Here is a 27,509-nt window from a genome sequence, read left to right as displayed (position 1 = left end):
TTTTGTTGCTGACTCCCCTGTTTGTCTTACCTTTCCTTGTATCAACTTAGTGCAGCAGTAGAGCTAACATCCCCTACCTGACAACACTCTAGCCAGGGCAACTGCAGGGTTTTTTCATGGTCTTGGGTTCTTGTTCGGCAACAGTTGAGGAGATTGTATAGGGCCTGGCTAGGAGAGTAGGGACAGGGGCAGGTGAGGATAGGAGTTGTTCCATCTACCCCTCTCACTAGAACTAGAGCCCACCATTGTTATTGTGTCCCTGGTGTTCCCCCCCTTACTTGTCATATTGTTTTGTTGCATTTTTGTTGTGCATCAGACATCTGTTGGTCTGAACGGGACTGCCACGTCAAGTAGAGTGACTCAAGAAGGTGCTTCATCCATCTGAAGAAAGGCAGGTTCAATCTTCAGAAGACATATGGATTCTTTACTATAAGAACTATTAAACTGTGGAATAGTCTACTTCAAAAGCTAGTCACAGCGGGAATAATCCGATAATGAGTAAGGAAATGGAAATGCTCCTCACACTACCACAAAGAAAATGTGATATTATGTAATGTAATGGACTGACTCAAATGTGGTTTTATGTGTTTAGCAAATGATATATATTTGGTCAGGCACATGTAGAGTATTAATGATTGAGACTAGCCCAGAGTGAGATCAGTTATATGGCCAGACAGGAGAGTTATTCCCTGAAAGTTAACAGAACCCAGGTTGAGTGGTGCAACCGAAGAACTGACAGTTAACAGACTAGGGAAGAAATCAGATAAAATGTCCTAAGGACCGAGGAAACGTGACGAGATGCATGATAGACCGCAACATTCGAAAGACCAGAAAATTCGATAGACCAGAACCCAGGCAGGGCAATTAGAAGGCCCATGTGAAGGGGGACAGAAAGAAAAGAAAGGGAAGGACTTGTATCAGCAGGATGCTAGTGAACAGTTGACAACGGTGAAATGGAACTCAATTGTGTATATTAAAACATAACTATGGTCAACACATTGGGACATAAATTCTTCTACGAAGAACAGTGAACTTTCAAGGTGTTAGTGAGGAATCATTTTGATGTACCCCAAGGAACCGTGCCCTCATTACTTAGTAGGTAACTGAAACTAGCTGTGAGCAGCTGTAGTGTTACACATGCGTCTCTCACAGGGGAAGACGAAGTCTCCCAGAATTGTTGGCTGGATTATTTTGAGATGCAAGAGTTTTAAGTGCCAAGAAAATGGAGTGTCATCATATGTATTGTAACTGAGAAGTGCCCATACCATGCAAGTGAGATGTCTGTGAATGATTGCGCCTATTATCTGATGTATTTTTGGACTTTGGTCTCTCTCAATTCATTGTAAACCGTCTGGTACTGACCTGCTAAATCCAACGGAGTCTCTTGAAGCATATTGCCCAGGTTACAATTACGACAAAGGCACACACACCTAGCCAGAACTCCCAGATTTATGTTGCATGGCAGGACGTATGAGATGGGGCATACCTCGCCCACGGATCACGTTACAAACAGTTTGAAAAAAAAAAAAAGGGTTAGATGCTTTCTAAGAAGAAAATAACATTAATTGGTGTAAATCTGTAAAATTATTTTCTGAATGTTTTGTCCCATTGATCAACAATTGGGGTCATGAGGAAAAGATGAAGTATTTTGCAGCGGACCGGATTATGATCGTATGTTGCTCATGATCTCCTTCCTTTTTATCCTTTTCCATTCCTAAAGCGGGCTTTACACGCTACGACATCGCTAATGCGAAGTCGTTGGGGTCACGGAATTCGTCACGCACATCCGGCTGCATTAGCGATGTTGCTGCGTGTGACACCTATGAGCGATTTTGCATTGTCGCAAAAACGTCCAAAATCGCTCATCTATGACATGGGGGCCCATTCTCAAAAATCGTTACTGCAGCAGTAACGAAGATGTTCCTCGTTCCTGCAGCAGCACACATCGCTGCGTGTGACGCCGCAGGAACGAGGAAGCTCTCCTTACCTGCCTCCCGGCTGCTATGCGGAAGGAAGGAGGTGGACGGGATGTTACGTCCCACTCATCTCCGCCCCTCCGCTTCTATTGGGCAGCGGTTCAGTGACGTCGCTGTGACGCTAAACGAACCGCCCCCTTAGAAAGGAGGCGGTTCGCCGTTTACAGCGACGTCGCCGGGCAGGTAAGTATGTGTGACAGGTCCGGCGTTATTGTTCAGCAGTGATTTGCCCGTGTCGCCCAACAGATGGGGGCGGGTACCCACGCTAGCGATATCGGTACCGATATCGCAGCCTGTAAAGCGGCCTTTAGTTGAATTTGATGGACATGTCATTTTTCACCCACATTTAACCACATGAGGATGAAACTTTCCGAATCGGCATCACTCCTCTGCTCCAAGAGTTGTATCCCCTGAAGATCTTGTGATATTATGTAACATGAGTGATGCGGCTAATAGTCAGTAGTGATCATATATAAACAACATCACAAAATCATTGAGATAAAAAGTGCTTGGAGAGGAGGAGCCAATTCAGGAGGTAAGTATGCCCAATAGTGGACAACTACTATAATACTTACTGATTACCATCAATACAGTTGACAGTTTTGATAATGATGATGTCATTTTTGCAACTTTTTTGTGTTGACCCTCAAGAAATTGTAGCAGCTATGCAAAACTTCACATTTTTTGTTATGGTTTTACATAACTGCTATTGTTCCTGTAAATGTATGTAGAAAAAAACAATAATTGCCTGCAGCCATTAAGATATTTTTGAATGTTTGTGGTCTTTGCCTTCCATCTCTTCTGTATTCAGCAGTGTTATGTGGTGGCCACATTGACGGGTCTACATTACAGCTTCTCTGATAATAAAAGCAGAGCTTCAAATAGCAGCCAAAATTGTCACCTATGAACCATAGTCCTTAATATTTGAAAATTGCAACCTAAATTTACACCTGTCTCCATTTTCAACTTTCACTGCTACTCCTATTCATGCACGTATAAATTTAATAGGTGGCGCTGCGCTAGAGTTTGTCTCCTTTCCTGGAGAGACAATTTGTCCATAAGGAGAATAGTGGTCCCCACATAGCTTCTCATGAGCCAGATCAGACACCCCAAGCTTTGCACTGACGAGGGGCAAGCACCCCGAAACACCGTGTCTGCAAATTGGGATTCTTTTCTGGCATAAATCCTAAGTCATATGCAAAGGATTGTTAAAAATCCACTTTTGACTTTTAGGATCGCCACTTCCAATAGGTGGCGCTGCGCTACAGTTTGTCTCCATTCCTGGAGAGACAATTCGTATAAATTTAAGAATAAAAAAATCATATATAGGAGAAGTGTGAGGTAAATCCGGAGATATGACGATAAATCATGATATTCAAGTTATGTCAGGAAGCCCTCTCCTGGTGTCACCCCCCCTTTCCTTCACACAACTCCTTCAAGCCGAAAATTTACCACAGGGATAAACGGTTTGCTTAGCAGATAGGTGTCAAAGGAACTGGTCTGTGTTCCACTTACACCTCCAACAGCCATCTCCTCTGATATGGAGATTAGTGTTCTCTCAGGCCTCTAAAACAAAGAGAGAGAGGAAGAGCCCCTGGGAGCTGTGTCCGCTCATCAAAGAAAGTGGACAGTGACCTGGCAAAACCAAAAGGAAGCTAATCACCACAGGAGAGCATACTGCTGGCTCCGTAATATCATACCCAGTTATGATATTACCGTGCGTCTCAGCCATACACCCCCTACATCGTTAGAATCGGGACTTCGAGCCGAATCTGTGCATATCCTCGGAGTGTATATGGCACCCTGGGGCGGTGAGATATAGAGCACTGCTAGTAGGAGTCCGGTAAATGAGTCGTGCTTGGACTCAAAATGCAGAGGGGACCCGGGCGGATCTGATGGCACCAGAACCATCCCGATCGGACCTCCCAGTCCGGAGTTGCAGGTAATAGCCCCTTCTGGGATATTACTCTGACTCCATGCAGGGGGAGTGGCAGTGCTTCCCTGTGAGGTCACTAAGGTAGGAGGGGACCTGGATTTGCCCAGGTTGATAACCCTACTTCGGCCATTTTCCAGTGTTCTTTCGCCAGGGGTCACGTGTAGGAAACATCTGTGGGAAGGATCCTAGAAACCTGGTGCACGGCGCCCCCCTGTGGCCAGACGCACAAGGTAACTGCTGGAACTGTGTATGCCTGTTTGTAAACCATGCTTTATCTGTAACTGTACTCTGACATATGTATATTCTGTAGATTCCCTATTGTATATATTGTAGTTTCTAGTGTGCTTTAGGCTGATTAAATTATATAATTAATCTTGGGCTGTTCTGTTATCTCGATCTTGAATCCCACGTCTGTGTGTTCGGCTAATAGTTACCGTGAAGCGGTTGGTGGCAGCGAGTTGTGCCAAGGATTATTGTGGGGAGGCCAGTGAGATTCGGGGAGGTTTTATATATTCCGCCCGCGTGTTCGGGGGAATATATACCCTACTCTCACCGGGGACCCTTCAATAATCGGCATAAGTAGTATAGCGGCCTCCTTGCTTATTGTCGGGCAATTCCATAATTGGCCTGACTATAAGAGGGGCGCTAGAGAGCGCGTCACGTGCTCTGTCTGTCGGTCGGGAGGTATAAAGGAGGGGTGACCCCCACTTGTTACCCCCCGATTGTGACGTACTGGTAGCCAGCGCGGGGGATTTCTGAGTGACCCCCCCCGGTGGTTCGTGACAAGAAGTACCAAGGTTTTTATCATGGTATCTCCATAACTTAAAAAAGTACCTTGATTTATCTTAAAATTTGTCCCCTGCACTAAGTGGAACATTAAAATAAGCACAAATGGAGTCAACTATGCTGTGAAACCAGAGATTGGAACAATTTAAAAAGGTTTATGCAGAATACAGTGTGTCCACCGCCATTAACTTGAGAACGGCGGCAGCTATAGGCATAGAAGTGGTGTCTAGGTATAGTAAAGTAGCCATGCGCTACGCAATGAAACCACCTATAGCGCCACCTGGTGGAAAACAACGGAGTTAGCATTTTTATCTCGAAAACATAACGAGAGAGAAAAAAAGTGAATTAAAAAATTGTAGGGCATCATCAATTCAATACGAATCGACACCTTGCATACAGAAATGCTATGATATGAAACCCATGACCCCCCAAAACATTTAATGCTGGTCACGCATATTGCACTCCTTTAACTTTGATGCTCAAAGTGGCCACCATCAGCTGCAATGCACATCTGGACTCTGGACAGCATACTGCATCTTGCTGCACGTTGTGCAATATGGTAGGTGACACGTTTGCACAAGCCTCTGTGATACGTCGTCGTAGGTCCTGCAATGTTGGTGGAGGGGTCGCATACACCTGCTGTTTAATGTGACCTCACAGAAAGAAGCCCAATGGGGTCAGGTCAGATGAGCATGGAGGCCACTCCACGCAGCCACCATACCCAGTGACTTGTAGGAAGGTATCCATGAGGTATCGCTTCACGTCCGCAGCCTTGTGAGTTTTACACGTTCTAACCATAGCATTTCTGTATGCAAGGTGTCGATTCGTATTGACTTGATGATGTCCTACAACTTGGTAATTCACTTTTTTTCTCTATCTCATTTCATTTTCGAGATAAAAATGCAAACTCCGTTGTTTTCCACCAGGTGGCGCTATAGGTGGTTTCATTGCGTAGCGCATGAATACTTTACTGTACCTAGACACCACTTCTATGCCATAGCTTCCGCCGTTCTCAAGTTAAAGGGGTTATCCAGCTTATTTTGACTTTTTTTTATTATTTTCCTATTGGGCTACATTGGGGCAGGTAAGTAGATAGTGACCACTTACCTGCCCTGCTGTCAGCCCCTCTCCCCCGGCTCAGAGCGGTCATGTGACCGCTCCTGCCGCAATTTTGCTGTTTCCGGTCATTTCATGTCGTCATGGGCAGGACCATGTTGACATGCAAATCTAGGAACAGCATGTTGCCACCCTGCTGGTCAGGTACAGTGCATGGAGTCCCCATTCCCCTTCCTTGCACCCTCCCACACATTCCCCCGCACCCGTACTCTCCCTGCAACCTCCCCCGGCACTGCTGTGGGGTCTGTGACCTGGGGGAGGGGCCTGGCGGCGGCTGCCCACGGTGTTACCGCCAGCACCAGGCCCCCTACTCAGGATCGCACATTCAAATGTATCGGCATCTGTGATTGTGACATTTGAAAGCACTGATGTGAGGGAGCGCAGCGCTGCTTCTCATCACTGCCCGTGCAGTCTATGTCCCGCTCCCTGCCAGCCCCGCGGCTTGCACTGCAGTATCAGCAGCTTCCACACAGCACTGCAGTATCAGCAGCTTCTCACACTGCAGTGCGGGCAGCCGCAGGGATGACGAGCGCTGCTGTCAGGAGTTTAGATGAGATCATTACCTGCTGTGACGATCTCCTGCACTCCTGACATCAGCGCTGTCACTGCCTTTTATGCCCGCCGGTGACGTCACAGGATCCCTCGATTCTTCGCTGAAAACGCGGCGGGCATAGAAGGCAGTGACAGCGCTGACGTCAGGAGAGCAGGAGATCGTCACAGCAGGTAATGATCTCATCTAACCTCCTGACAGCAGCGCTCGTCATCCCCTGCAGTGACCTGGGCTGACCTAATGATGTTAACTCAGGTCACTGCACTACTCTCCCAGCCAATGGAGAACATTCTGTTTTTCATTGACTGGGACATTGACTATGGTATGGATCGTCGTGGGATCCCCTTATTGGATTACGCTGGACCTGGATTTGATTGTTCTTTTCAATAAATTGGTGAAAGAGGGAATGTGTTGGGGAGTGTTTTTTCAAATGAAACTTTTTTTGTTTTCAATTTTTTTTTTATTACTGACTGGGTTGGTGATGTCGGGTATCTGATAGACTCTTCACATCACTAACCCTAGGGCCTCATGCCAGGTGACATTACACATCTGGTATCAACCCCATATATTACCCCGTTTGCCACCGCACCAGGGCAATGGGATGAGTTGGGGTAAAGCGCCAGGATTGGCACATCTAATGGATGCACCACTTCTGGGGCGGCTGTAGCCTGTTATTTTTAGGCTGGGAAGTGTCCAATATCAATAGACCTCCCTAGTCTGAGAATACCAGACCACAGCTGTCTGCTTTATCTTGGCTGGTGATCCAATTTGGGGGGGACCCCGTGTTTTTTGTTTTAAATTATTTATTTAATTTAAAATAACAGCGTGGGGTGCCCTCTGTTTTGGATTACCAGCCAAGGTGAAGCTGCCATCTGTGGTTTGCAGGCTGCAGCCGTCTGCTTTACCCGAGCAGGCTACAAAAGATAGGGGGGATCACATGTCGATTTTTTTTTTAAATTATTTATTTATTTATTTATTTTTTTGGCTAAATACAAGGCTAAGCACTAGTGATGAGCGAGCATGCTTGTAACTACTCGGTACTCGCACGAGTATCACTGTACTCGGGCTGCTCGGCGGGTACCGAGTAATTTTGCAATACTCGTGCTTTACTCGTGGTCTTCATCCCTGCATGTTGGCGCTCTTTTGAGAGCCAGCCCTCATGCAGGGATTGGCTGGCAGACCACTGCAATGCCACAGCCCTGTTAGTTGTGGAATTGCAGTGATTGGCCGGCCTGCACAGCGTGACCGAGCCTTTATACCGGCCGGCGCGCTGTGCTCTGTACACAGCCATCTCATATTCCCTGCTTTCCACGCCCACAGGCGCCTATGATTGGTTGCAGTGAGACACGCCCCCACGCTGAGTGACAGGTGTCACACTGCACCCAATCACAGCAGCCGGTGGGCGTGTCTATACTGTGCAGTAAAATAAATAAATAAATAATTAAAAAAACGGCGTGCGGTTCCCCCCAATTTTAATACCAGCCAGATAAAGCCATACAGCTGAAGGCTGGTATTCTCAGGATGGGGAGCCCCACGTTATGGGGAGCCCCCCACCCTAACAATATCAGTCAGCAGCTGGCCAGAATTGCCGCATACATTATATGCGACAGTTCTGGGGCTGTACCCGGCTCTTCCCGATTTACCCTGGTGCGTTGGCAAATCGGGGTAATAAGGAGTTATTGGAAGCCCATAGCTGCCAATAAGTCCTAGATTAATCATGTCATGCGTCTATGAGACACCCTCCATGATTAATCTGTAAGTTACAGTAAATAAACACACACACCAGAAAAAATCCTTTATTAGAAATAAAAAACACACACATATACCCTGGTTCACCACTTTAATCAGCCCGAAAAAGCCCTCCTTGTCCGGCGTAATCCAGGATGATCCAGCGTCGCATCCAGCGCTGCTGCATGGAGGTGACCGGAGCTGCAGCACACACAGCCGCTCCGGTCACCTCCACACAGCAAATGAACACAGCCGCGCGATCAGCTGCTGTCACTGAGGTTACCCGCTGTCACCGCTGCATCCACCGGTGGCCGCGGGTAACCTCAGTGACAGCAGCTGATCGCGCGGCTGTGTTCATTTGCTGTGTGGAGGTGACCGGAGCGGCTGTGTCTGCTGCGGCTCCGGTCACCTCCATGCAGCAGCGCTGGATGCGACGCTGGATCATCCTGGATTACGCCGGACATGGAGGGCTTTTTCGGGCTGATTAAAGTGGTGAACCAGGGTATATGTGTGTGTTTTTATTTCTAATAAAGGATTTTTTCTGGTGTGTGTGTGTTTATTTACTGTAACTTACAGATTAATCATGGAGGGTGTCTCATAGACGCCTGACATGATTAATCTAGGACTTATTGGCAGCTATGGGCTGCCAATAACTCCTTATTACCCCGATTTGCCAACGCACCAGGGCAAATCGGGAAGAGCCGGGTACAGTCCCAGAACTGTCGCATATAATGTATGCGGCAATTCTGGGCGGCTGTTGGCTGATATTGTTAGGGTGGGGGGCTCCCCATAACGTGGAGCTCCCCATCCTGAGAATACCAGCCTTCAGCCGTATGGCTTTATCTGGCTGGTTTTAAAAATGGGGGGAACCGCACGCCGTTTTTTTTAATTATTTATTAATTTTAATTATTAATTTTAATTATTTATTAAATAATTAAAAAAAACGGCGTGCGGTTCCCCCCATTTTTAAAACCAGCCAGATAAAGCCATACGGCTGAAGGCTGGTATTCTCAGGATGGGGAGCTCCACGTTATGGGGAGCCCCCCACCCTAACAATATCAGCCAACAGCTGCCCAGAATTGCCGCATACATTATATGCGACAGTTCTGGGACTGTACCCGGCTCTTCCCGATTTACCCTGGTGCGTTGGCAAATCGGGGTAATAAGGAGTTAATGGCAGCCCATAGCTGCCAATAAGTCCTAGATTAATCATGTCAGGCGTCTCCCCGAGATTCCTTCCATGATTAATCTGTAAATTACAGTTAAAAAACACACACATCCGAAAAATCCTTTATTAGAAATAAAAAACACTAACAAAGTCCCTCATTACCAATTTATTAACCCCGACAAACCCTCCATGTCCGGCGTACTCCACGGACTCCGGCGTCGCGTCCAGCTCTGCTGCATGGAAGTGACAGGAGCTGCAGAAGACACAGCCGCTCCGGTCACCTCCACGCAGCTAATGAAGACAGCCGTGCGATCAGCTGAGCTGTCACTGAGGTTACCCGCTGTCACTGGATCCAGTGACGGCGGGTAACCTCAGTGACAGCTCAGCTGATCGCGCTACTCACCTCATTTGCTGCGTGGAAGTGACCGGAGCGGCTGTGTCTTCTGCAGCTCCGGTCACCTCTATGCAGCAGCGCAGGATGCGACGCTGGAACATCCTGGATGACGCCGGACATGGAGGGCTTTTTGGGGCTGATTAAAGTGGTGAACCAGGGAATGTGTGTGTGTTTTTTATTTCTAATAAAGGATTTTTCGGGTGTGTGTGTTTATTTACTGTAACTTACAGATTAATCATGGAGGGTGTCTCATAGACGCCTGACATGATTAATCTAGGATTTAGTGGCAGCTATGGGCTGCCATTAACTCCTTATTACCCCGATTTGCCAAAGCACCAGGGCAAATCGGGAAGAGCCGGGTACAGCCCCAGAACTGTCGCATATAATGTATGCGGCAATTCTGGGCGGCTGCTGACTGATATTGTTAGGCTGGGGGGCTCCCCATAACGTGGAGCTCCCCATCCTGAGAATACCAGCCTTCAGCCGTATGGCTTTATCTGGCTGGCATTAAAATGGGGGGGACCGCACGCCGTTTTTTTTTAATTATTTATTAATTTATTTCACTGCACAGTATAGACACGCCCACCGGCTGCTGTGATTGGGTGCAGTGTGACACCTGTCACTCAGCGTGGGGGCGTGTCTCACTGCAACCAATCATAGGCACCGGTGGGCGGGGAAAGCAGGGAATAGGAGATTGTTTAATGAGCGGCCGGCTTTTTCAAAATAGTAAAAGCCGCCGGTCACCTCCACGCAGCTAATGAAGGGAATAGCGCGATCAGCTGCTGTCAGTCAGGTAACTCCCGGCCACCGCTGGATCCAGCGGTGCCGCGATTAACCTCAGTGACAGCAGCTGATCGCTCTACTCACCTCAGTTGGTGCATGGAGCTGACTGGAGCGGCGGTGAGTAGCGCGATCAGCTGAGCTGTCACTGAGGTTACCCGCGGCCACCGCTGCATCCACCGCTGGATCCAGGTAACCTCAGTGACAGCTCAGCTGATCGCTATACTCATCTCATTAGCTGCGTGGAGGTGACCGGAGCGGCGGTGTCTTCTGCAGCTCCTGTCACTTCCATGCAGCAGAGCTGGACGCGACGCTGGAGGACTGTGGAGTACGCCGGACATGGAGGGTTTGTCGGGGTTAATAAATTGGTAATGAGGGACTTTGTTAGTGTTTTTTATTTCTAATAAAGGATTTTTCGGGTGTGTGTGTTTTTTAACTGTAATTTACAGATTAATCATGGAAGGAATCTCGGGGAGACGCCTGACATGATTAATCTAGGATTTAGTGGCAGCTATGGGCTGCCATTAACTCCTTATTACCCCGATTTGCCAACGCACCAGGGTAAATCGGGAAGAGCCGGGTACAGCCCCAGAACTGTCGCATCTAATGTATGCGGCAATTCTGGGCGGCTGCTGACTGATATTGTTAGGGTGGGGGGCTCCCCATAACGTGGAGCTCCCCATCCTGAGAATACCAGCCTTCAGCCGTATGGCTTTATCTGGCTGGTATTAAAATTGGGGGGACCGCATGCCGTTTTTTTTAATTATTTAATTATTTATTTCACTGCACAGTATACACACACCGGCTGCTGTGATTGGTTGCAGTGAGACAGCTGTCACTCAGTGTGGGGGCGTGTCTCACTGCAACCAATCATAGGCGCCGAAAAGCAGGACAGCAGGGAATAGGAGATTGATTAATGAGCGGCCGGCTTTTTCAAAAGAGGAAAAGCCACCGGAGTTTGAACAGCTGTGCAGCGCCGCGGCAGTGATCGGGGAACGGTAAGTAAGAGAGAGGGGGGGGAACTGACCGACAGACTGTGAGAGGGGGACAGACAGACAGAGAGAGACAGACCGACGGACTGAGGGAGATAGAATAAAAAAAAAAAAATGACCGACATCGCTAGTAAAAAGCACAAAACGTGCGTTTTGGACATCGGAGTGCCACACAAGGTTTTCATGTAAAATCTTTCATGTATTAATCTCAAAAAGTAACATACACCAGCTCTATCTCACTATTGGGTATGTGCCCTTAACATTTCCGCCATGAAAATTCATTTTGGTGTCATTTTGGAAGGTTTTCTGGTGAGTCCGTAAAAATGGCGTAAAACTCGGACAAAATTGTTCACATCTGTGACTTTTGAGTGATAAATGCTTCAAGGGGTCTTCCCCATGCTGATGCCATGTCATTTGAGCACTCTTCTGAGACTTTTGTGACATTTTTAGGGTTTCTCCATGCTGCCGGGAGGTCATTTCACAAAAATACTCGGGTCTCCCATAGGATAACATTGGGCTCGGTGCTCGGGCCGAGTACACGAGTATCTTGGGAGGCTCGGCCCGAGCTTCGAGCACCCGAGCTTTTTAGTACTCGCTCATCACTACTAAGCACCCTTTAGAGTTCAACATATTGCTAGAATTTATAGTTATTTTAAAAGAAAGGCTGTGGAAGAAGGTGTGAATTTGTCCTCCTGCTACGTGTCTACAGATTTCAAAATATTTTGAAGTTGTCAGGGTTGGTCACTTTATCAAATGTGTTGGGGACGTGATTTTGTGGCATTTACTAATATATAAGTATTACATGTTCTCCTCATGCTTGTGAATTCAGCCTTCCTCACAGATTGCACAGTTGTCTTATTCACAATATGGCTGCTGATGGAGGAGCACGTGACCAAACCTGTCCATCAACCTACTCCGATTGTAAAACGGATTGCCCATGTGCAGTATTTTTCCATTCGAGGAGTTGATGGACAGGTCTGGTTACATACTTCTCTATCATTAGCTGTTCTGCAGACAGGAGATTGTGCTGTGTTACCTATAAGGAAAGCACTAAGAAGTACAGGCAGTAGGGTTGTCCAGAATTTGGAGAGCTTTCCCGCTGCCTTGGGTAGATAGGGTTGTATCTGTGTCTTCAAGACACAGATACAGCTGAATATAATGATTGAATGATGGAGCAGAGAGCCAACAGGTCCTTCCTTCACCATTTTGTCTATGTAAACACAGAAAGCCCTGCAAGGTCCTTTGGATATTCTCAAGTCACGTGACTAGGCAACTGATAAAAGGAAAACTAGCCAGTGGAGTAGTGCAGAATGTAGCAGAACTGTGTGTGTAGATGTAGCTGAGCTGTTTTGTAAATATAGCTAAGCTGTGTGTGTAGCTGTAGCTGAGCTTTGTTACCTGTGATCACAGGTGGAGGATAGTGGAACCTCCAGCTATGACCACAAAATTGATTGTGCAACTAATCCATTCTCTACCTAAAGCCCGCTTTACACATTGCAATTTTGCATGCGATAGCGTATGCGATTTGCAACGCCCCCATCGTATGTGCAGCACGTTCAATTTGTTGAACGTGCCGCACACACGATTAAACCCCGTCACACATACTTACCCGTCCATACGACCTCGCTGTGGGCAACGAACGTCCACTTCCTGGAATGGAAGGGACGTTCGGCGTCACAGCGACGTCACGCGGCAGCGGCCAATAGAAGCGGAGGGGCGGAGCTGAGCGGGACGTAAACATCCCGCCCACCTCCTTCCTTCCGCATTATTGGCGGCAGCCATGGGAGGCAGGTAAGTTCTGTTCAATGTTCCCGGGGTGTCACACACTGCGATGTGTGCTGCCACGGGAACATTGAACAACCACACGTTCAATTCTAGAGACAGATATGATGTGTATGCGATGAACATTTTAACGTTCAATCGCAATCGCACGTACCTGTCACACGGATGTGCGTCGCTTACGACGTGACCCCGCCGACACATTGTAAGATATATTGCAGCGTGTAAAGTGGGCTTAAAGCTCACAGTGGGCGGTCATTGTTCTATGGCCACTTGCTGTGATTTCAGATGTATCAGAGCTGGAAACATCCTGGGACCTCGTGTGAATTACGTCAGACCTTGGTGTTTTGGGGGTTAATAAAGGATAAAAGAGGGTGGAATTTTTGTATTCTATTTCAAATAAAGGTTTTTTTTCGGTGTTTGTGTTTATTTCTTTTCACTTACAGATTAGTAATGGCAGGGTCTCATAGATGCCTCACATTACTAATCTAGGGCTTAGTGGCAGCTGTGAACTGCGATTAATCCCTTATTAACTCCGAATGCCACCGCATGAGGGTAATTGGGAAGAGTCAGTTAAAATTCTAGGATTGTCACATCTAATAGATGTGGCAATCCTGGGCAGCTGCAGGCTGCTATGTTTAGGCTGGGGGGCCCAATAAGCCTGGGTTTCCCCAGCCTGAGAATACCAGCCAACAACTTGTTGTACGGACCACATGCCGGGTTTTTATTATTTAAATAATTTAAGAAAAAAAAAACAAACGCTTTTGGTTCCTCTTATTTTGATAAACAGTTAAAATAAGCACATGGCAGGGGGCTGCAGCATTTAGCCGTATGCTTTATCTGTGCTGGGTATCATACGGGAGAACTCTACGCCAGTTTCTTTATTTTTATACCACAATAGAGCCACAGACAGGATCTGAAGCAGCCAGACATGCTCTCACTTACACCAATCACATATGCCAGGACTGCCGGTGGGCCGGGGAAACAGTGAATATGGATGAGCAGTAATATGTGGCCCCGGAAGAATGAGCGGCTGCGTGAGCAGTTACAGCTGTGCCAGAGACTTGGTAAATATGAAGCGCTTTCTCCAATTCCCTTATGTCTTCTACCACCATTTTTATGCACCGGATCCTGACCCCATAGACTTATATGGGGACCGGCGTCCAGCTAGATCTGGGATTAATTCCAGGCTGAAACTGGATATTTTTTAAAATCCGGTTAGATCCGCCGGTCCCGGTTATCTGCGAGTCCGCCCATCACAATTAGTGATACAAAATCATGCCTCAAACACATCTGTTAAAGATAAAATGGATAATTTCTTTATACAGAAATAAAGGGAAGTGATAATATAATCTCTGAGCGATGCAGCGGTTTTATATTATGCAGTGACTGATTACATACGATTTTCTGCTCTAGCGGCAATTAATTGAAGTAGCAGGGGACCAAGGGAGAAATAACAGGGTTAACATTTGTATTCAAATGAGGCCAATTTTGAAGAATAAGATATCTGCCATCTGTTAATATGAGATGAAACGCCGTCATGTTCGGTGGTGGGTCGGCTCTGCCATGCAATGTTATTGCTTCACTGTTCAAATATGACCATTTTGGCAATGGAACGACACTTCAGAAGCGCAAATCACAGCAGCTGATTCAGCTTTTAGAGCTCAGCTAAATTATGTGGGAACAGTTAGAGCCATTGTTAAAAAAGGCCGTTTGGAAAACAATCTGTGACTTTTCTTTTGCTCCTTTTTTTAAAAAAAAGGTATGAAATAACCATTATTCCCATGTTATACAGTGATTTTACTATACGCTGACGCATATATTGCTATATTCATGCAAAATACATTTGTAATCTGCTATATCAAAAATTAAAACTTAAGGCCAAAACTTCTAGGGGGACCTGAAAGGATAACTCAAAGTTTCATATTAGCAACGTGCACTATCTGACATTAATTTTTTCCAAATTTCTATTACAATACTGCATAATCTGCATTATAAATAATCCACAACAGATTTCATTAAATTTCCACAGCAGAAGTCATCTGCTCTATATTGACATGAAATGACTTAAAGGGAACCTGTTGTCGCGGGCGGAGGAGGGGACGCTGCGCTCTCCCACTGCTCGGGTCCGGCCGCTGCTGCTGCGGCTGCCGCTGCTCGGTGGTGGCTCGAGCGGTGGGCCGGATCCCGGGGACCCGAGCGGCGCTCCTCGCCTGTGAGTGAAAAGGGTGGGGATTGGATGGTGGGGATTTGGTTATTGTCCGTGACGCCACCCACGGTTGTGGTGATATTGGTGACGCCACCGCTGCTCTGGACGGGGATCCCGGGAGCGGTGACAGGGAGCAGCTTTGATGTTAGCTCTCCCCTCCGTGGGTAGGGGGTTGGTTGTCCCGGGGCCCGGTGATGGGGTAGGGATGGATTGCAGGCGGGTTACGGGGCCTGGTGAGGTGCAGGGTCGCGGGGGCAGCGCTGTGCCGCACGGCACGGTGGTACTCACTCAGCCAATGATGAGGACACAGTTCTTGGTAAAACACACGGCTGGATGGACGGGTCCCACAGACGGCTGCGGTGTTGTTTCTCCCGGCAGGTTGATGGTGACTGCCTTTCCCTGCACCTACGTAATGTAACGGTTCCAATGGGTTCCCACCGGTAACCCGCTCCCCAGCTTGGATGGGTGCTGAAGGAGCCCCTTTTGCCCGCAGGCTCTGGCCCTGGGAACTTTAGCCTTGGCGGTGACTGTGTTTCCCTCTCTCGATTGGATGGTTGCCTTCTGTCGGGACTTGGCTGCTGGGAAACCCAGGAGGTTCCCTTCGCTAACGGATTTGGCAAATTCACGGCGACTCCTAGCCTTGCCGGGGTCCGTAAGCCCCTGCCGGATGGTGCTGGCTTCTCTTTGCGTACCGGTCCGGTACCGCCGGGCCACCGCCCGTCCACGGTCCTTACAGTTAGCTCCAATAGGCCACTCCTGCAGACGGTCACCACCATCTGCCAACCTTGCTGTTCCATCCGGGCCACACACCCGGACCAACTTCAGGCTGCTTAACTGCCACTTTCCTCCTTCCACTTTCACTTCACAACTCTATCTGCCTTAGTTTTCCCGCCTCCAGGACTGTGAACTCCTCGGTGGGCGGGGCCAACTGCCTGGCCCACCCCCTGGTGTGAACATCAGCCCCTGGAGGAAGGCAACAAGGGTTTTTGTCTGACTTCGGTGTGCCTGACCGGAAGTGTGGGGTGTGTAGGTGTTGTTCTCTGTGGCCCCTGGCTTGTCCAGGGCGCCACACTGTCATCACTTTTTTGGACTATCAGCTGCGGCCACCACCACCGGACTCTTATATACCGCATTCTAACATGCTATAAGAGCCCAGGCCGCTGTGACAACATAAAAAACACTTTCTAATACTTACCTAATGGTCGCTCTGCGGTGGAATAGGGCCTAATGGGCGTCTCCGTTGTCCGATGCTGGCGCCTCCCCTTTCGGCCATCTTTGTCGCCTTTCTGAAGCCTGTGTGCATGACGCGTCTACGTCATACACACTCGCCGGTCCTGTGCAGGCGCACTACAATACTTTGATCTTTCGTGCTCAGGGCACATCAAAGTGTGCCTGCTCAGGACCGGAATGCCGGCAAGTGTGGATTACATCGGACCCGTCATGCACCGTGGCTAGAGAAGAAGGAGAACAAAGATGGCCGAAAGAGGCGGCACCGTACAACAGAGACCCCCATTAGGCCCTATTCCACCGCAGAGCGACCGTTAGGTAAGTATTATAAAGTGTTTTTTATGTTTTCACAGCGGCCTGGGCTCTTATATACAGCATGTTACAATGCTGTATATAAGAGCCCGGTGGTAGTGGCCACAGCTTATAGTCCAAAAAAGTGGTGACAGGTTCCCTTTAAACCAAAAAATGTACAACCGATTGCAATGTTGGTCTACGATGTCCATACCATCTGAGTCTTCTGCCCTGAACAGCCTCATAAAACAAATGAAACCAGTCTTGCATGGCCTACAATTAAGAGATTAGCGAACCCGACCTGTAATGTTTGGGATTCATACCAAACACCGGGTGTCCGGTGCTCGAACCAGAACACAATCTTTTAAAAAAAAAAGTAAAAAAGTATATGCCCAAGTTTGGGTGCTGTTCGTATGCTGACCACTCGATCGACCTCCCCCTGACGAAGGCGGTTGCCGAAATATCAGCCAATCTGGTTATTTCGGAAATGTTGTTTTTTTGATATGTGTGGATCTTGACCCTTTCACTGCTGCATGACCGGCTACCATCTAGTGAACTTAATATGTCTAATACACAGCACCTAGTGGTGTTTTGACTCATAAGAATAATCATTGAGTGGCCTAACTCATGCGGCTGTTTTTGGATCATACCTCCCCACACTATTAACCCATTAATGCTCCATCCCATATTTATTATATAACAGTTGGCAATTTGCAACCATATATATGGTGTTTGTTCCAGTCTGGCATTCACATCTTTGATCATCACACTGCCGGTTCTTCCTGGTTGTTGTTTTTAATTTCTTTTATCTGTATGTCCCCACCTTTTGCACTGATCAATAAAAAACTTTTTTTGTCACACATTGGACGTTTGGTCGTTTCCTCTTTTTTTCTCGATCGACCATCAGTGTGCCAGGTAAGCTTGATGCTCAGCCCAGTAAGAGCCGCTTGCAGTCTCTGAATGGCTCTCACTAGGTTAAAAACATTTTCAGTTGCTGTGTATAAAAAATAAAAAAACACTCTCCCTGCCCCGGAAGTGCTCTGCTTATGGCTGGCTGTATGTAGGCGAAAAGCCAAACTGCCCAATCATTGACTTCAATTATACTCGTTACTCAAGTCGAGCCTGCAACTTCAGGTCCCCATTGACTTATATGGGGTTCGGGGTCCAGGAACAAGTTCAGTTCAAGTCTGGGTCCCGAAATGAACTGTTAACTAAGAGCAGGGGACCCCAACTCCAGTCCTCAAGGGCCACCAACAGTGTATGTTTTCAGGATTCATAGATGTTGGAATCATCCCCTGTGCAGGTGATTAAATTATCAGCTGTGAAATACTAAGGAAATCCTGAATACAAGCACTGTTGGTGGCCCTTGAGGACTGGAGTTGGGGACTCCTGAACTAAAGACTGGCAGAACCCAGTGAACCGGAATATCCTCCAATGTCATACACCAACTGATTGCTTTTATATGTTGCCTGATCCATGGGCAGAATGTATAAGACACTGGCTTCATGATTTAGTCATCTATGCTTGAGTATGAAACTCTTTTCAGACGAAAATATAGTTTAATAGTTGCTGAGGACCAAACCGAACAAGACTAGATGGGAAGGCCGGTCCCTGGCAACGGTCCCCACCTCATTCAGATGTCCACGTTCAGTTTTTTTTTTACAAATAGAACACATACACCTTTTATTCTATGGTAATGTGGACACATTATTTGTCAAAATAATGGACATATCTGTTCATGCAATGGTTTCTATTGTTTTTTTATTGGAAAGTGAACTTTGTAGATTCAGACTGAAGGTAGCAAATCCACAAAAGACCATACATGGAAACAAGGAGTAAAAAAACCCATGAGACAAATTATTTCTTAATAGCATTATTCTGGACTTTGATTATTTTCCCCTAAAGGGCTAAAGGGTGCTTTACGCGCTGTGACATTGCTAGCGATGTCGTGTGCGATAGCACCTGCCGTTCTTGCGATATGTGGTGATCGCTGCCGTAGCGAGCATTATCGCTACGGCAGCGTCACACGCACATACCTTGTCAGCGACGTCGCTGTGACCGCCAAACAATCCCTCCTTCAAGGGGGATGTTCGTTCTGCGTCATAGCGACGTCACTGCAGCGTCACTAAGTGGCCGGCCAATAGAAGCCGAGGGGCGGAGATGAGCGGGACATAACATCCCACCCACCTCCTTCCTTCCGCATTGCCGGTGGACGCAGGTAAGGAGATGTTCGTCGTTCCTGCGGTGTCACACATAGCGATGTGTGCTGCCGCAGGAACGACGAACAACATCGCTACTCACCTGTCAACGATTTTTACCTCTTTTGCGATCGTTTTAGGTCGCTCAGAGGTTTTACATGCTGCGATGTCGCTACCGGCACCGGATGTGCGTCACTAACGACGTCACCCCGACGATATATCCTTAACGATGTCGCACCGTGTAAAGCACCCTTAAGAACTTGCAGGCAAATAGTTGCTAACTACCTGCCTGTTCTGCCCAGCGCTGATATCTGCCATCTCGCAGCAGTCACAGATCATTCCTGCCGGCAATTCTGCGGCTTCATTTGACCTCACATCAACACCGCAGCACTACCTCTTCCATTCTGTCTATGGGGCGTCACTGCCACCATCATGCTGATTAACAACCACAATTAAGCAATCAACCCTCATAACATTGGCAGTCGATAGAGCAGAATGGAAGAGAAGCGGCTCTGTTAATGTGATGTCACTGGAAGCTGCAGAATCGCCGGCAGGAGCACTCGAAACCGGCAGACTTGGGCGCAGTGCTTAACAGACAACTACCTACCTACCTGTAAGTTATCAACCCCAAAGGGAAAAATAAGTAAAATCCCGGATAACCCATTTAAACATTCAATTCCTCAAAGTACCCCACTTTTCTCTGACGGCAGCTTTATACCCCTTATAAGCGTAGAGATACACTGCACACTCAGTTGCATATGAATAATGTGTCAATTTATTAAAGGTTCAAAAAGCCATGCAAAGGAAAATGAACTAAGACAGAAAATTACTCTGACGTTGCGGCCACCAGCCTTGTTTACAGAGTCTGCTGTGAAATACAACAGAACAAATACAATACAAATGAGTACAAACAAAAAAGATAAAATTACAAGGATTGTTCAGACAAATAGTATTTTACAAAGGTTTTGACAAAAAAATTATACAAGAGTGAACAATGATATTAAACATGTCAAAGGGAAAAAAAATTTTTTATATAAAAATATACACAAGAGTAAATCATGTCTAGAGTTAACAAGTTGAGAATTCGCAGTAATATTCGCCAAAGGCGAGTCGATAGATATATTGAAATGGGAACAAAAGGCAATGGAGAGTGGAAATAGGGGGGTAGAGCAACTGGTAGCGGCATAATATTCAAGGAAGAGAAGAGATGGTGTTTCAGCTGTAAACGAATAAAGTGATAGAGTGGTCTGAATGAAGAATACTACCTGTCACTTATAGTTCTGAATCCCAGGGAGAATTGCTAGAGAAAATATATATATATATATATATATATATATATATATATATATATATATATATATAAATGTATATGTAACAAGGAATAATAGAAAGAGAATATGCATGCTAGTGTTCAGATAAGAGACAGTTACCTGTAGTTATAAGGTAATGCATGCAAAGGGTATCATGGACGCCAGGGGCGTGGAGTCTGTGTAAAAACCAAATGGAGGAGAATCAGCCTAGTTCAATAAGAAAGAGTAAGGAGGTCTGGAGGATGTAATCTTACCTGAGCCTGTGGATGCCGGCGCTCACGTGCCTTGGCTGTGTATGGAGGCTACTTTCAATTGTGTATCCGCGCTTTAAATGTGGTAACAGGTGGGAGGGGAAATGACATCACGGACCCACGTGGTCAGATCCCATATGGATGTGTATCTGACTCATTGGCGTCTAGCGCATGCGTGGTAGTGGGATATTCCAGGGGGAGGTGACGTTGCGCGCCTGCGCGGTCACCATCCCTCTGTGTGTTAAGTCGCGGGTTGTGAGGTGACGTCGCACGCATGCGCAGACATCACCTCATCTGTCCGTGGCTGGAAGGGGATGTACAAGTAGAGAGGGGCCGGGCAATGACGTCCCGCGCACGCGTGGTCCTCATAACAGCCCCCAGAGCTACTGGAAGGCAGAGTTGCCATGGTATATGTGTGACGCCGCGCGCATGCGCGATCGTCAGCGTTCATCTCTGGCAAGGAGAGCTTAGCTGGAAAAGGGGGAAAAAAAGGGGTCGGTACTGTCATGGATTATAGGCAGAGGTTAGTGTATGTAAGGGTGTAGAAATGATGGCTGGATGTCATCATTCCACACCCGACAGGTTGCTGATCATGGAGGGAAGGGGGGAAAAAGGCACTGCATCATGATGCAGTGATCCTCAATGACCCCAAACAGTCAAAGTGTGGGTCTGACGTCACGCTTGTGTGCAGTCTTCAGCCCCACACTAAGAAAGAGGGGGGGGTAAGGAGCATGGTAAAAAGGAGGAAGCTAAAAAGGGGAAAAAGGGGGAAAAAGGAAGAAAAAAGGGAAGGAAAAGATGTGAAGAAGAAAAGATGCCGTACCAGTCTTACCCATCAGGACGGGATATGGGAAGGGGAAGAGAAGCAGAGGAGTGAAGATCCATTTTATTGTAGATCATATATTCATGTCTGTTAGACAAAATAAACAATATGTTAGACATAAATTACATAGACCATTCAATTTCCCTATTGAGACTAAATGGAGTTAATGTATGCAGCGTGTTAATCCAATAGCTCTCTTTGTTTAAGAAGCTGTATGTGGTTCCTGCCACGTCTTGGACGTTCTATTTTTTCTAGAACTTGAAATCTCAATTGCGAAACCGAGTGTCGAGCTACTTTGAAATGGTATGGAATTGGGAGCCAGGTTTTATTGCAACGTATTGTAGATTTATGACTGGCAATCCTATCCCGCACATGTTGTGTGGTTTCCCCTATGTATAGGAGACCACATGGGCACTTGACTACATAAATGACGAACTTGGAGTCACAAGTGTAGAAATCTTTAATTGGATTTGCCAGTTCTGGGATGGGTTACGGAGCTACCTTTGATAACATTAGAGCAAGCCGCGCAGCTAAGGCAGGGAAAAGTCCCTGTCCGTTTTGTACCTAAAAAAGGTTTGAAATGGGCTACGGTGAAACGGGCCTATATCAGCTCTAATTAAGCGATCTCGTAGATTGGGGGATCTTTTCATACACATAAGCGGCAGTGGATCAAAAGGGTCGATCTCTGGATGTGCTTTCTTCAAAAGAGGCCAATGTTTTTTAATGATACAGTGCCTACAAGTAGTATTCAACCCCCTGCAGATTTAGCAGGTTTGATAAGATGCAAATAAGTTAGAGCCTGCAAACTTCAAACAAGAGCAGGATTTATTAACAGATGCATAAATCTTACAAACCAACAAGTTATGTTGTTCAGTTAAATTTTAATAAATTTTCAACATAAAAGTGTGGGTCAATTATTATTCAACCCCTAGGTTTAATATTTTGTGGAATAACCCTTGTTTGCAATTACAGCTAATAATCATCTTTTATAAGACCTGATCAGGCCGGCACAGGTCTCTGGAGTTATCTTGGCCCACTCCTCCATGCAGATCTTCTCCAAGTTATCTAGGTTCTTTGGGTGTCTCATGTGGACTTTAATCTTGAGCTCTTTCCACAAGTTTTCAATTGGGTTAAGGTCAGGAGACTGACTAGGCCACTGCAACACCTTGATTTTTTCCCTCTTGAACCAGGCCTTGGTTTTCTTGGCTGTGTGCTTTGGGTCGTTGTCTTGTTGGAAGATGAAATGACGACCCATCTTAAGATCCTTGATGGAGGAGTGGAGGTTCTTGGCCAAAATCTCCAGGTAGGCCGTGCTATCCATCTTCCCATGGATGCGGACCAGATGGCCAGGCCCCTTGGCTGAGAAACAGCCCCACAGCATGATGCTGCCACCACCATGCTTGACTGTAGGGATGGTATTCTTGGGGTCATATGCAGTGCCATCCAGTCTCCAAACGTCACGTGTGTGGTTGGCACCAAAGATCTCAATCTTGGTCTCATCAGACCAGAGATCCTTGAACCAGTCTGTCTCAGAGTCCTACAAGTGATCATGAGCAAACTGTAAACAAGCCTTGACATGACGCTTTGAAAGTAAAGGTACCTTACGGGCTCGTCTGGAACGGAGACCATTGCGGTGGAGTACGTTACTTATGGTATTGACTGAAACCAATGTCCCCACTGCCATGAGATCTTCCCGGAGCACCTTCCTTGTTGTCCTTGGGTTAGCCTTGACTCTTCGGACAAGCCTGGCCTCGGCACGGGTGGAAACTTTCAAAGGCTGTCCAGGCCGTGGAAGGCTAACAGTAGTTCCATAAGCCTTCCACTTCTGGATGATGCTCCCAACAGTGGAGACAGGTAGGCCCAACTCCTTGGAAAGGGTTTTGTACCCCTTGCCAGCCTTGTGACCCTCCACGATCTTATCACTGATGGCCTTGGAATGCTCCTTTGTCTTTCCCATGTTGACCAAGTATGAGTGCTGTTCACAAGTTTGGGGAGGGTCTTAATTAGTCAGAAAAGGCTGGAAAAAGAGATGATTAATCCAAACATGTGAAGCTCATTGTTCTTTGTGCCTGAAATACTTCTTAATACTTTAGGGGAGCCAAACAAAATTCTTGTGGTTTGAGGGGTTGAATAATAAATGACCCTCTGAATAAACTTTTCACAATTTAAAAAAAAAATGAAAAAAGAAATAACATTCTTTTTTGCTGCAGTGCATTTCACACTTCCAGGCTGATCTACAGTCCAAATGTCACAATGCCAAGTTAATTCCGAATGTGTAAACCTGATAAATCTGCAGGGGGTTGAATACTACTTGTAGGCACTGTATGTTGTACTTTAGGTACTATGGGATGATATTTGTGTACGAAAGGAATCCGTTCTGATTGTGATTTAAGTTCAGTAGCTGGATCCCTGTAATTCATGGCTCATTCTTTTTCTTGTTTTAATAGAGTAGGGGGGTAATTACGCTCCTGAAATTTTTCTGACATATCATTTAATTGTAGAGGTAAAACTTCCTTATCCATAACAATTCGGCGTACCCTTGTGAATTGTGATCTGGGTAAACTAGTTTTAATGGCTTTCGGGTGACAGCTGTTGAAAGAGAGTAGTCCGTTACAATCAGTCGGTTTGGTATAAATGTCGGAGCTTAATTTACCTAGTTGATTTTTAGAAATTCTGGTATCTAGGAAAACTACCTCTGTGTGACTAAAGGTGTAGGTGAAAGATAATTCCTCTCTGATAGAGTTAAGGTCGCTGATAAATGTTTCTAGGTTGGTTGTGTCACTATTCCAAATGAAAAAAATATCGTCAATGTAACGATACCAACAGATAATCTTGTCAAAGAGGGGGTGGGGGTATACATGTGACACCTCAAAGGCGTTCTCAACTTGTTAACTCTAGACATGATTTACTCTTGTGTATATTTTTATATAAAAAAAAATTTCCCCTTTGACATGTATGATATCATTGTTCACTCTTGTATAATTTTTTTGTCAAAACCATTGTAAAATACTATTTGTCTGAACAATCTTTGTAATTTTATCTTTTTTGTTTGTACTCTATTTCACAGCAGACTCTGTGAACAAGGCCGGTGGCCACAATGTCAGAGTAATTTTCTGTCTTAGTTCATTTTCCTTTGCATGGCTTTTTGAACCTTTAATAAATTGACACATTATTCATTTGCAACTGAGTGTGCAGTGTATCTCTACGCTTATATTAAGTGGGGTTCCCCCCTTCACTAGCACCTCACCCTCAAAAAAAGTGTGCACGCCCCTTTTTTCTATTAGCTTTATACCCCTTGGCATTCTCTCTTGCAGTTTCTTCAGGCCATCACATGGAATGACTCTCCAACAGTCGTGAACGAGTTCCCTAAGGTTGCTTTCACACATCCAATTTTTGCCGTCACGCACAATCTGGCAAAAAAACTGATATGACGGATCCGTCGAAAAAATGTATCGATTGCATCAGTTTTTTTCATCAGTTCCTTCAGTTTTTGGACGGATCCGTTGTGCTACTGAGCATGCGAAGTAGAAAAAAACGCAACTTGTCGCTGTAATGCATTTTTTGCCACATTATGACGGATCCGGCGCCCATAGGCATTCATTGTGCATGATACCGGACGGCACGGTCCATTTTTTTTGCGGCAGCCAAAAAACGTTGCATGCTGCGTCCTTTCCGGCAGCTGGACACAGAAATTTTCGCCGGCGCACAATGGATGCAACGCAAGGGCATCAGGGAAAAAAACGCATCCGGCAACGGATCCGTTTTATCCATTTTTCGCCGGATTGTGCCTAGCGGCAAAAATCGGATATGTAAAAGCAGCCTAAAGGGGGCTTTATATGCAACGACATCGCTAACAAGATGTCATTAGGGTCACCGAATTCATGACGCACATCTGGCCTCGTTAGCAACGTCGTTGCGTGTGAAACGCACAAACGACCGTTATTGATCAAAATTACTCACCTAATCGTTGACACGTCGTTCTAATCCCAAATGTCGTTGCTGTTGCAGGATGCAGGTTGTTCGGCGTTCCTGCGGCAGCACAAATCGCTATGTGTGACACCGCAGGAGCGAGGAACATCACCGTACCTGCGGCCGCCCACAATGAGGAAGGAAGGAGGTGGGCGGAATGTTCCGGCCGCTCATCTCCGCTCCTCTGCTTCTATTGGGCGGCCGCTTAGTGACGCCGCTGTGACACTGAACAATCCGTCCCCTTAGAAAGGAGGCGGTTCGCCGGCCACAGCGACTTTGCTAGGCAGGTATGTGTGACGGGTCCTAGCGATGTTGTGCGCCACAGGCAGCGATTTGCCTGTGACGCACAACCGACGGGTGCTTTCACCAGCGACATCGCTAGCGATGTTGCTGTGTGTAAAGTGGCCTTAAGCCTTCATATGAACGTGTATGTCCAAACTATTGACAGGTATTGTATATGGGTTAAAAAAAACAACCAAATACAGTATATAGGTTTTTGATACAATCTGCTGGTTAAAATCGCCTATTTACATCCATGAAAAAACAGACTCCACATGAATGCTGTTTGTCGTCTTACTGTTTGTTTTATTTACATTCTAATGAGTAGGGATTTTTTTCAAAATCGGATTATAAAAACATTGGAGAAAATTGAAACTTTTTTCGATGCAAAACAAAAAAGAATGGGTCCTAATAATACAGACTTTTTACTAATTGAAAAACCGTCCCCACAACTTGAATTGAAAGGGATTTTTTCTCATGATGGCCAATTATCTCTAGGGGTGACCTAACTGGAACCTCTGCTCACGGCAACAAAAAGGGAGTCCCCGGTCTAGAATCCTCACATCTCAGACCAAAGTGACATGGAACAGATGACAATGGATGAAACTATGAGCACGAGTTTGCAAGATTAAAGAAATATATGCGATAACAGCTCAGAAGTATTCTGCTCCGTGCTAAAAATGAAGACAGGAAGTCTTTGGTACAGAACATGAAGTCCTCGCAGCATGTCGAGACGCCTGACAAATATGATGTTACAACATACTGAGGGCCATGAATAACGTACATTTTTAGGAGCCATTAACTCTCTGCTATTGATAAAATGCTACTCCAATGCGTTTTTCTTCCCCCTGGGCTTTCCAATTGCAAAGTCGGCAATTCCTGCTTTTTTGCAAACAGATCTGTTAAAAGTAAAGAGAAAATAGGGAGAACTGTCAGGACAAAGCTCAAGTATTTCATGTTATGTCGATGGCCATAACTCCAAATATAAGCATCTACTGCCACCTAGTGAGAGACCGTAGAATACATTTAATCAGCAGATAACAGAAAACTGCTGTGGTAAATACAATATTTGTCAGTAATTCTATGTTATGTGGCAGACATACAGTGCCTTGCGAAAGTATTTGGCCCCCTTGAATTTTTCAACCTTCTCCCACATTTCAGGCTTCAAACATAAAGATAAAAATTTGAATGTTATGGTGAAGAATCAACAAGTGGGACACAATTGTGAAGTTGAACGAAATGTATTGCTTATTTTAAACTTTTATAAAAAAGAATAAACTGAAAATTGGGGCGTGCAATATTATTCATCCCCTTTACTTTCAGTGCAGCAAACTCTCTCCAGAAGTTCATTGAGGATCCCTGAATGATCCAATGTTGTCCTAAATGACTGATGATGATAAAAATGAGCCACCTGTGTGTAATGTAGTCTCCTTATAAATGCGCCTGCTCTGTGATAGTCTCAGTGTTCTGTTTTAAGCGCAGAGAGCATCATGAAGACCAAGGAACACAACAGGCAGGTCCCGCTGCCCTTTCCAGCCTGTGCTGCCTTCTTTGAACGCCTTGGATGATCTATGAACCAACATCATCATTGTTTGCTTCTTCATATTCATATATGGACATTTCTAATCTCTACATGTTATTTTCACTGATATTATTGAGACCTCTTTATTACGTTGTCTTTTAGCATGTTGCTTTTAGATATATTTGATTACATGTCGGATTGTCATCTTTTCTGAGGTTCAGTGAT

The sequence above is a fragment of the Anomaloglossus baeobatrachus genome, chromosome 6 (assembly GCF_048569485.1).
Source record: "Anomaloglossus baeobatrachus isolate aAnoBae1 chromosome 6, aAnoBae1.hap1, whole genome shotgun sequence".
NCBI classification, from domain to species: domain Eukaryota; kingdom Metazoa; phylum Chordata; class Amphibia; order Anura; family Aromobatidae; genus Anomaloglossus; species Anomaloglossus baeobatrachus.
This window is presented reverse-complemented; position numbering follows the sequence as displayed.